Source organism: Bison bison, unplaced genomic scaffold (genome assembly GCF_000754665.1).
Source record: "Bison bison bison isolate TAMUID 2011002044 unplaced genomic scaffold, Bison_UMD1.0 scf7180017864036, whole genome shotgun sequence".
Classification (NCBI taxonomy): Eukaryota; Metazoa; Chordata; class Mammalia; order Artiodactyla; family Bovidae; genus Bison; species Bison bison.
The window spans coordinates 6,159,421-6,170,374 of NW_011494608.1; the positions used below are offsets into that span (position 1 = coordinate 6,159,421).

Genomic DNA, 10,954 nt, shown 5'->3' on the forward strand with positions numbered 1-10,954 from the left:
CTTTCTTCTCCTTGCTGTGAAAGGCAAAACATCCCAGTTACTCCCCAGGTCTGGTTTTTGTTCCCCACTGTATACCCCGATAATATACACTGTATCAAACACCTAGAGCACTTAATCAATAAACATATGCTTGATGCCTGAGTGACAATGCATGAATAAATGAATGGATGCACTGACTTTTGAGTGCTTTACAACTGCTCTTTGTTTCATTGTAAGGAGAATTCAAGTAGGTAACAACATTCCATTTTATCACCGGAGGGCTGTTCACTTGTCATGTTAGTAGTGAGCGACTCAGCGCCCGCTGTGTGCCCGCACTCCTATTTATCCCGTGAGCTAATCTATCTTTATTAAGAATATGAAGCTCTGCATCTTAGCAAACATACAAAACTGATAAAATATAAGCATAAAAATTGAACTAGTTCAATAAGAGCAGAAAATCAAACATTTCCCAAGCTGTATAATTAAAATGCATAAGTAAAATCTTTTGCTCCAGACAGATAAAGAGAAACTAAACTTGCCTCATTATATAATAAAATATACTACCAGGTCCCTGAAGATGGCTGTAAGGTGGATAAGCTACACCTTTCTGGCACGAACAGGTGTTTTAAGATGGGTATAAACAGACACCTGGGATACTCTGAACCCCTTTCCCTTTCTAACAATGTGAACTAAAATTTTCCACCAGTCACACACTCTAAACCTATGTTTCAATAACAGGTAAAATATTTCCTTCTACCACCCTGCTCATCTTGTTCTCATTTCAACGCACAATCCAACCTGGCCAGCTTTCTGACACCCACCTCTCACTAAGCCTCAGAATCAAACCTGATCATCATACAGTTAGTTTCAGCCTTTCTCCTGAGCATTTTGCAAGTACCAGCTCCTCACAGTCCTAACTGGTTACTATCAGTGTTCCCATTTTACACATAAGAAAGCTAAGTCTTAACGAATTAAATTCTCCAGGTCACACAGCAAGCAAGGGAGCAATCAGGATTCAAGCGTTAGCTGGCTTGAAAGTGTTAGTCACTCAGTCGTGTCTGACTTTTTGCCACCCCATGGACTGTAGCCCACCAGGTTCCTCTGTCAGTGGGATTCTCCAGGCAAGAATACAGGCGTGGGTTGCCATCCCCTTCTCCAGGGGATCTTCCCGACCCAGGGATCAAACCTGGGTCTCCTACACTTCAGGCAGGTTCTTTACCGTTTGAGCCACAAGGGAAGCTCAAAACTAGCTTACCAGCACTCTTAAAACTGATGGTGCTATTCTGCTTTCCCAAAGTAACCAGATAATTTACTGTTAAAACAATGAACAAGATCTGGGCTTTCCAAAGCAACCACGACAGAGAATTCTTCCTAAAGCTCAGTAACATTCAACACGACACTGACAAATTCTAGTTGGCTCGAATCGAACATATAGGCTGCACCCCTGGAGGAGAATTGGTCTTTTTGATGCTAAGTGTTAAATAAGGCCCAAACCCACTGTTTCTTAACCCACAACACTGCAATAATGTGAGTTAACTGTGAAGGTCTCCAATGTCCAAAATACACAACCTCTTCATGTGCATCGCCCTTCCTCTAAGCTCAGTCTACCAACAGTTTCATACTTAGGCAAGCTGGAACCTGTATTCTTAAAAAAAAAAAAAAAAAAGGTCAGAACCAACTTTCTAAAAACCAAAAATATATAAAGAATGTGAATTTATTATGAAAATCATCTGGGCAAACAAAAGCTTCTTTACGCTTCAAACTAATTTTCTAGCCAAAAATACTCTAATACTGCACGGTGGCGCTGCTCACAGGTGGGCATGCCATGTCTCGGGCATCTGCGCCAGGGCTGAACACAGGGTTTGCCATCCATCTGTACTAAGCACTAAGTGAACACAGTAACAGGAAATAAGAGGCGAAGTTACTAAGTTCTGAAAAACCAACACTCACAACACCACCAACAGACTGCCCCACTTTCTTCTCAGTGCTCAGATGCTCCTGCTCACTCTAACCCGTCCATTCTAGAGCCCCCAAGGCGCTGTCCTTTCTCCTCCTGGCCGAGCTTACCTCTAAGGCAAGCTGAACAGAAGTGCTGTCTCCTGCCAACAGCTCTACAATGTGTGTTTCTCGCTCAGACCCGCTGCCTGGCTGTCGTCCTGGACTGACTGCTGTCACCCTGCATCCCAGCACCACAGAGAAGCCAGAACTGCTTCCTGCCCCAATTCAGGGCTGGAGGAAACTCTTGCAAGACTGATAAGATGAAGGAGAAAAGCACTCCCCAGAGGCAGCTGTGGGCAGGAGCGTAGCCGCAGGTTGATATGGCAGCCAAGACCTCAGGTACGTTCCAAGGAGAATTTCAGCTGCCCCAGAGAGAGACTCCAAGAACCACCTGCCTCAACACACTGAGTTCAGTGGCAGCAGCACCAACTGTCCATATCACCGCTGAGCCCAGAGGAACCCGGGGACGCACTCAGTGTGAGGGCTGCTTCCCTGACCTTTGACCCTGCCAGCCCTTCCAACACAAGTGATGGCTTCTAATTCCTGTTGAAAAAACATCTATAGTGGCTTCTGAATTCCTGACCAAACCCTGACAGATATACTGGATCTGGGACCAGCTACAAGCCTGCTCAAAGAAGCGAAAGGTTGCCCAAGGGAACTGCTCAAAATGCCCAACAGAGCTCAGGCCTGATCTTCCCTCACGAACCTCCTGTGCAGTCCTCCACGTTTATGAGCCCTGCCTTCCAACGGGCAAGGCCACAAACAGTGGACACCACCCCTGACCCTTCCTCCCACACTCCCCACCCAATCTTGTCGGCTTTTCCTGCAGAACATGCCCAGAAACTGCCCCTGGTGCCATGGCCCCCAGCACTATGCCGACCTGAGCTGCCGTCATCACTCACCCGAGCAGGAACAGCGCGGAACAGAGGACCCCTGCGCCTGCCCCAGCCACCCCAGCGGTTGTTCTCAGCACAGTAGGTGACTCGGCATCTCAGTCAGACACACTACGCCTCTGCTCACAATCCTAGATGGCTCCTCGGTTTACACCGATGTTCGCACGGCCAGAGAAATGTGTTGAGAAAAAACCTGCTCAGGACTATCAGTAAGAACAGATGCTCAGAGTTGAGGGTGCAGGAAACAGCATCAACAGTCAGTCACAGAACAAGGCAAACAACTCTGGGGGCTTTCCTTGGCTGCTTGTCAACAAATGTTACTCAAGGAGTCGATGGTCCTGAGGAACTGGCTTCCAAGAACAATGTATGTGGACTACAAGGGAGAATATTTTCAAAGAACTGGACAAAACACTAAATTTAGTATTACCTGAAGCAGAATACAAATGCTGACTGAAAGTACATGGGAAGCAGGAAAAGGGCTGGCTGGACAAATTTACAAAGATCGTGAAAACGTTAGGATGTTTAAAGCATTTAAACATGGTTATTTCAACTACAGTTATTCACTGGGTTCTTCATCTGCAGGTACCCTGTGCAAAGTTTTCTAATCTCTTGTGTGTTGCTGAACCAGCAGCATCAACAGCAAAGTTCACTGAAAGAGTCTGACTTGTCCTTCCACACAGCAGTTTAGCAGTTTGGGGTAGGTTTTGTTGTGACTTGTTGACCTCAGAAGCATGACTGAAATTGCTCTGAAAGAGACCCTCTGTCGACTACTACTATTACTGAACACTGTAGTCAATGAAATTAGCTTTAACTAAAGACTGGCTAAGGGCTTCCCAGGTGGCGCTAGTGGTAAAGAACTCACCTGCTAATGCAGGAAACCTAAGAGACAGGTTATGTCTGCATCAGGAAGATCCCCTGGAGGAGGGCATGGCAACCCACTCCAGTATTCTTGCCTGGAGAATCCCACGAAGAGAGAAGCCTGGCAGGCTACAGGCCATGGGGTCGCAGAGTTGGACACGACTGAAGCTATTTAGCATGCACAAAAGACTTGATAACATTTCTTAATGAACCCAACCTAAAATTCCAAGGCTGCTTATATGAGGCCCTTCTACTGCAGTAAAGTCATTTCAATGACAGCCAACATCTGAATCACAAGGAACACCACGCTTCTTTACACACTCCCCAAGCTACCAGAAGTTATGAGAAGTGAGATTTCCATTCCCACACAAATTCACAGCAGATATATTTTCTGAGTTTAAGCTACAGTTCCAGCAGCATTTTTTGAACCTTGATGCAAGTATAATGAAAATTTACATATTTCAAAATCCATTTAACTATGCAGTTGAGGCCCCCCCTTCCAACCATCAACCGGAAGTGATTAATCTGCAATACGACGACACGCTAAAAGGCAAATATCAAGAAGAATCTAAGAGAATTCTATAAATGCCTTCCAAGTAATGAATATGCTCAATTAAAATGATATACTCCTGCACGGTATCAGGATCTGAGAGCACCGATCGGCATAAAGACATTTTCAAAGATGAAATACCTCCTTGTTAGATCAGCATTAGGAGACAAACATGTGTGACTGACTCTGATGACAGGCAGCACTAGCTTTAAAACTCAATTTAAAAAAGCGTTACCCCCCGCTCCACTTCCGCCCCTGAAAGAGAATCCCATTCTCTCATCAGGGGACCGATATCATAAAAAATCATGCTCAGTTATAATTTGGATTCTGTCCAAGAAAAAAATTCTGTGTTCTCTCTTGTTACAGAAGTATTTACATAATATCCTTGATTTTGTCTATTAGTCTGGAAAACCTAAACTATTTCTCATGTACCCATTCACATAAAAGCTTGACAATCCCAGTTTTAGTCAACCAACATCCTCCACCACCCCGTCTTCTGCACACAGGAACAGTTAGGACATATTTCACCCACCCTCAACCTTCTCCGTTGATTTTCTTTTTGATTTAAGTCTACCATTTTACATTTATTCCTAATAAATTTTAATTTTACCTTAATGATTTTAGCACTTCATTACAACCTGTCAAAATATTTTAAAATTCTGATTCTAAAAATGAGCTATCTCCCAGCATGACTCCTGATCTTTATTCAAGTTCCAAAGGAAAACATTAGGACAGGTGTCAAGTGTGGCACACTTTTGGAGACATCTTCACTTAGCAGAAATTCTGATTTTCTAGTTTTGTAGTAAATTATACCACATGTGGTTGCAACATATATCGTATCCCTAAAAGCAGTAATTTCTTGAACTCCCTAGTCATGACAGAAATAATTAACCTGTCTAATGATAATTAGGCTTCACACAGTAAAGGGTGAACTTCACCAGAGGAAAGGCCAGGGCCACGCACAGCTCCCAGGAAGTCACCTCTGCACCCCGGCACCTCCTGCCTGATGAGGCTGCCGCAGTTTAGCTGGGCCTGAGGTCACACATTCCTAGGTAGAAACTACCCTCAATTTTGGTAATGGCAAATCCAACTTAAAAGGGACACGTGCCCACCTCTCACAGGCATGTGACTATGAAGAGAAGCCTAACTGTAAACTTCAGCTCTGCCCACCTTACAACAGCGTGCTGAAAACATTCTGTGCCTGTCAGAGTCCCACACACCTGGTCGGCCTCCTATGTACCAAATACATGTCTTGCTGTCTGTCTCTGGAGGAGAGGAGAGGTGGGGGAACATTCTAACAGCCAGTTGAGATGGCTCTATATGGAGTCTAATGGGACTGCATGCATTTGGGGTTTACCTGGCAGTTTGCGATGTATTACATGGAAAGTAAAACCATGATTCGGATGATTAGCCTAAACCTTTGAGGAGCGCCAGATGTATACAATCTATTAAGAAGTGGCTCCCCTGGGTGCTGGGCTCCTCCTTAGTAATCCAAGAGCCCTGAAGTTCTCTCTGCAGGGAAAAACACACAATTCTGCTTACAACTTAATTTCTGGGGCTCATGGACCCAGGAAAGAATGTTTCCTCCTCAAAGCTACCGCGGCTGCTCGTATTTCAGAGCAAACAGAGCTTCATGAGCGGGTCACCTCAGGAGAGTTACCTGGGACCCCTCTTGCCACCCGGCCACGCCATGCGCCTGGTCGGGACCCAGAGATTAACTCAGAAAACGACTTCAAATCACCCCCTTCTCTCCAGCTACTCAGCTGCACCCTTGATCGAGGCTTTCCTCACTTATTTGTACCACATCATTATATGATCAAAGGAGCGCAGACTGAAACTGAACCCTGCCCTCCGCCGGTTCCCCTCCAAGTGAGCCAGCTGGGCAGCCATTTCCTGAGTGACAAGCGCCTGCTTCCTGCCTCCCCTCCAGAGCACATCTCTGTAGGGCCACAGCGCTCATCCCGTCCCAGCCTCCTCCCGCCCCACACATCTGCTCTGGATCAGAAGCAAGTGCAAACATCCTGCCTTCCACACCAAGCTCACCGCCCTCCTCCCCAGCCCGTGCTGAGCTCCAGATCTGACAGGAACAGCCCACTCCACCCCTGCGGCCCTCACACCTCCACGCCTCTGCACAGGGCGCTCCTGCTTCCCACTTTCCACTGAACTCCTACAGATCCTTTCAGACACCTGCAGAGGCCAATGCATCTGGTCCACAGCCAGGTTTTGTAAGGTCCCTGCGCTAAGAATGTATTTTTTACCTTTGTAAGAGGAAAATTCAAGAAATATGTGGCAGGCCATCTGTGGCCTGCAAAGCCTGAGGCATCCACTGCCTGGCCTTCAACAGAGAAGTCTGCCGACACCGGAGCCTCACCGGCACTGGGGCCGCATCCTCGACCCTCGGAGCACCGGCCGTGCCCATCGCTGACCTGAGCCCGCCCCACGCCACCCGCCTGCATCACCAGGGCTCAGTGCTGCACGAGGCACAGGCAGGGGTTCACAAATGCTAAACAAACAAATGAGTTCAACTGACCCGTTCAAGAAGCAGCCAGGGAAACATGTGAGTGGAAAGGCTAGGCCTGTAGTGATCCAGCACTATGTAAGTCTGAAAAAGACCCTGATCCTGGCACTTGACATTTGCCTCACTTTACAAAGTAGCCGCACACATACCCGCAAAGGCAGAGATTATAGACACTAGACTTTATAGATAAGGGCTATCTGAAACTGAGACTCTGACAAACTAAACAACTAGTCAAAAGTCACAGGACAAAAGGCATAGGGGTAACATTTGAACCCAGGCCGTCTGCTTCCCAGATGAGAGACTCCTGCTAAAAGAGCTGCCTCTCTACACAAACCATGATGCCTAAACCTCTCAGCTGCCAATACCTGAGACATTAGGGGAGGAATAAAATTTAACTTCTGACCTATTATTTAATTTTGATACTTTTCAAGTCAATGCTACTTTTTGTAAACAAAAATGAAATGAATACCCAAAGTAAGCACTTGGCTAAAAGACCCTGCTATAACCACAAACTAAAATTTTCTTCCTTTTCTTTCTTTCAGTCTTGAGAAGGTAAAATTAAACAGCTTAATTAACAAATGCCACTGAAAGGAAGCAGCTGCAGGCACAGCGTGAACCCCCGCCGCTCGGCTAAGCTGAAACAAACTGGCAGTCGAGGCAGTCACCTGTCCTCAAGCTTCAGAGTCCAAGAGCTGCTACCGTGTACTAACACCTCGACTTCAGGCTGGAAATAAAACAAGTGTTTCCAGAGTTTTCAAAAGTGAGATGTACCTAAGTGTCCAGAACTTTGAGAGTTAGGGTCAAGATACAGCCAAACTGAACTAGGATTTTGGGCTTCCCAGGTGGCGTGAGTGGGAGACAGGAGACACAGGTTCGACCCCTGGGTGGGGAAGACCCCCCTGGAGGAGGGCATGGCAACCACGCAAGTGTTCTTGCCTGGAGAATCCCATGGACAGAGGGGCCTGGGGGCTACAATCCACGGGGTCACCGAGAGTCAGACATGATTGAAGCAACTGAGCGCACACATGGATGTATTAAAGATAACATTAATTTCAAAGACATGGTTCCATGCAGAACACATTTTCTTACTACAGTCCCATTTTAGAAATAAATCACAGCAAGGTACAACAAAGAATAGTCATTCATTTGGAATTTATCAAACACTAAAATAAATTATAAGTTATCAAAGGAATCTTTATGGAAGTCAGAAAACACAGGGACTTCCCTGGTGGTCCAGCAGCTAGGACTTGGCACCTTCACTGCCAAGGGCCTCGGCTGCATCCTTGGTGGAGGAGCTAACATCCCACAAGACGTGTGGCATGGCCAAAAAAAAAAAGAAAACACCTAAATATCAAACATATTTACTGAATGGAACAATACATGCTTTATGAATAAATAATAAAAATATTTCATATCAAACTGTAACCCTTCAGTAAAGAAAAATTCCTTAAATAAGACAAAAAAACTAATCATAAAGAAAAAGACTGATAGAATCAACAATGTTAAAATTAAGAACCTTAGTTCCAAGACATCTGAAAAGGATAAAACACAAACTGGAAAAATATATTCACAACTTACAGTGACAAAGGACAGTAATCCACACATGTAAAACAGCTACTAGTCAATAAGAAAAACGTAAGAAGAAAATCAGGCCAATGTCTTCTCTTCATAAGAAAGAGATATAACCAATATATTAAAAGATTATTAACCTAATTAGTACAAAGAGAAATTCAGTGTAAAGCCACAAACAGATACTATTACATAACTACCAGAACGGCAAAACTGAAGAAGGCAGAATCAACTACAGCGCACTGGCAAGAATGCAGAGCAGCCAGGAGTCACCTCCCTGCATCAGTGGGATGCGAGTTGGCAGGGTACCCTGAGAGCAATCTGGCAGGAAGCAGGCAAGCTGAAGGCTGGCCAGCCAGAACCGGCATCACACCCCACGTGGGCAGGCGAGACATCCACGCACGTGGGCAGTAGAGGCTGGAAACAATCCAAATGCCCATCAACTGGAGACCACATTACACAACAGAGAAAGTGAACCAACACTGACCACGGACAGCCCTCCAACAGGTCTTAACCACAGTGCTGAGCGGAAAGAAGGCCAGTCGCAGAAAAACAAATGCAGTGTGATTCCCTAGTAGAGAGTTCAACACAAACAAAACTGACACAAAGAAATGATAAATGCAATATTCATTCACTGACCGCTGTTTTAAATGTTGGGGATACAGGAGTGAACATTTTGCTCTCAGATCTTCTGTCATAGTCAAGTGACAAAGAAAATAAAGGTGAGTAAAATAACAGTGGTAGCAGGGCTTGAAGAAGGAGGTGGTAGCTCAGGAGGCTGAAGGAAGACGGCTACACGGCTTACAAAGTAAGAGGGGGCCGTGGTAGGGAACAGGTGGGCTCAGGGCGGGAGGGGATTCTCCATTGTTGCAGCTGGTCCACAGCTGCCAGGCTAGCTTTCTTCTCTAAACCAGGGTGGCTGCATCGTTTGTTTTTGTACAGCCCATGAGTTAAGAACGGTTTTTAACTGTGTATGATTAAATAAATTATTAAAATAATAACGAGCTTCCGTAGTAGCTAAGTGGTAAAGAATCCTCCTGCCAATGCAGGAGACGGGGGTTCAATCCCTGATTCAGGAAGATCCCACATACTTCAGAGCAACGAAGCCCAGGAGTGACAACCACTGAACCTGCACTCTAGAGCCCGGGAGTCACACCACTGAGCCTGTTCTCTAGAGCCTGGGAGTCACACCGCTGAGCCTGCACCCTAGAGCCCGGGAGTCACACCACTGAGCCTGTTCTCTACAGCCCACACTCTACAACAGAAAAACCTGCACAGCAACAAAAACCCAACACAGCCAAAAGTAAACTTAAATTTTAAAAAAAGAGTAATAACATTTTGTTGCATGTGAAATTACATGAAATTCAAATTTCAGGGTCCAGAAATAAAACTGTACTGGAACACAGACCATTCACCCCTTTGCCCAGAGTTCACGACTGCTTTCGCACCACAACAGCAGGGCCGAGTCCTGGGCACAGACAGAAGCCTAGATGCCCTCAGAGCCTACATGTTCCTGCCTCGGCCTCTTCCCCCAGAGCGGCCGGCACCTCTGTGGCCCCGGGCGCCTTTCTCTGGGAGGTCAGAGCACTCTTGGTCTACAGCTTACTCACACCTCACACATGTTCTTCTCTATCTCTTCAATGTTTAACAAAAGCATCTCCTGAAAAGGACTAACATACTAAGCGCATTTCTCTGATGAGTTTTGCTCTATTAAAGCTTCATGCTGCTTCTCCATCCTAATGACTAAGTTTTAAAAAAAAAAGACACACTGCTATCAGGAGCATTAAACGAACACTGCAAAGCAAGAGACGTGTATTTTGACTCAAGTACAAGAAAAACAGAAAGAAAGAGAAAAAGGGAGGGAGGGAAGAAAGAAGGAAGGGCCATTCCACCCCAGGTTCTGAGGCTGTGGAGAGATCCACGGCCTTGCTTAACACCCAGCTGGTTAGGACTATTAGATGCCTCTGAGCATCACCAACTTTAAAAAGCTGTACACTGACACTTGATCCCTTTCTGTTCCAAAAGAAATGTGTCATAAATTGTTATGTCACATTTCAGCAAGAGCCATGATATCTGGCCAACATAAGCATATGTGTTCAAAGCAAGTTCCTTCATGTCTTTTAAATGTAAACCAGTACCACCGATCGAGTTAACAATCTTAATGAAGACCATCATTAAACGTGGTAATGAACATGGAGATATCATTACAACATTGTTTTTGCATATGTCTGAAAACTTCCACAAAGTTTTTAAAATAAAATTGAAAACTCACATTTTAACTTGATCACTGGGAATTAAGTATAATTCCCAGTAATAAACTTAACCACAATAAACTTAAGAATGTCTGAGGACTTTCCCAGCAGTCCAGTAGTTAGGACTCTGCGATTTCAATGCCAAAGGCCGGGGTTCAAGTCCTGGTCGGGGAACTAAGATTCCACAAGTCGTGTGGTGCGGCCAAAAAATAAAAGTAAAAAGAACTTCTCTTCATTCAAAAGACAAAAAGAAAAAAAGAAAGAAAACCCACTGTGTCAGTGAAACTGCACGACAAAGTGGGGAGAGAAAGTGGAAAAATATATAACCAACAAAGGA

At 45.2% G+C, this 10,954-nt stretch overlaps 1 protein-coding gene across 1 annotated transcript in view; it reads right to left on the bottom strand.

Annotated features, from left to right (window-relative positions):
• PTK2 (protein tyrosine kinase 2) overlaps positions 1–10,954 on the bottom strand; it is a 194,671-nt gene that overhangs the window by 174,240 nt on the left and 9,477 nt on the right. The gene's annotated exons all lie outside the window — the stretch shown is intronic.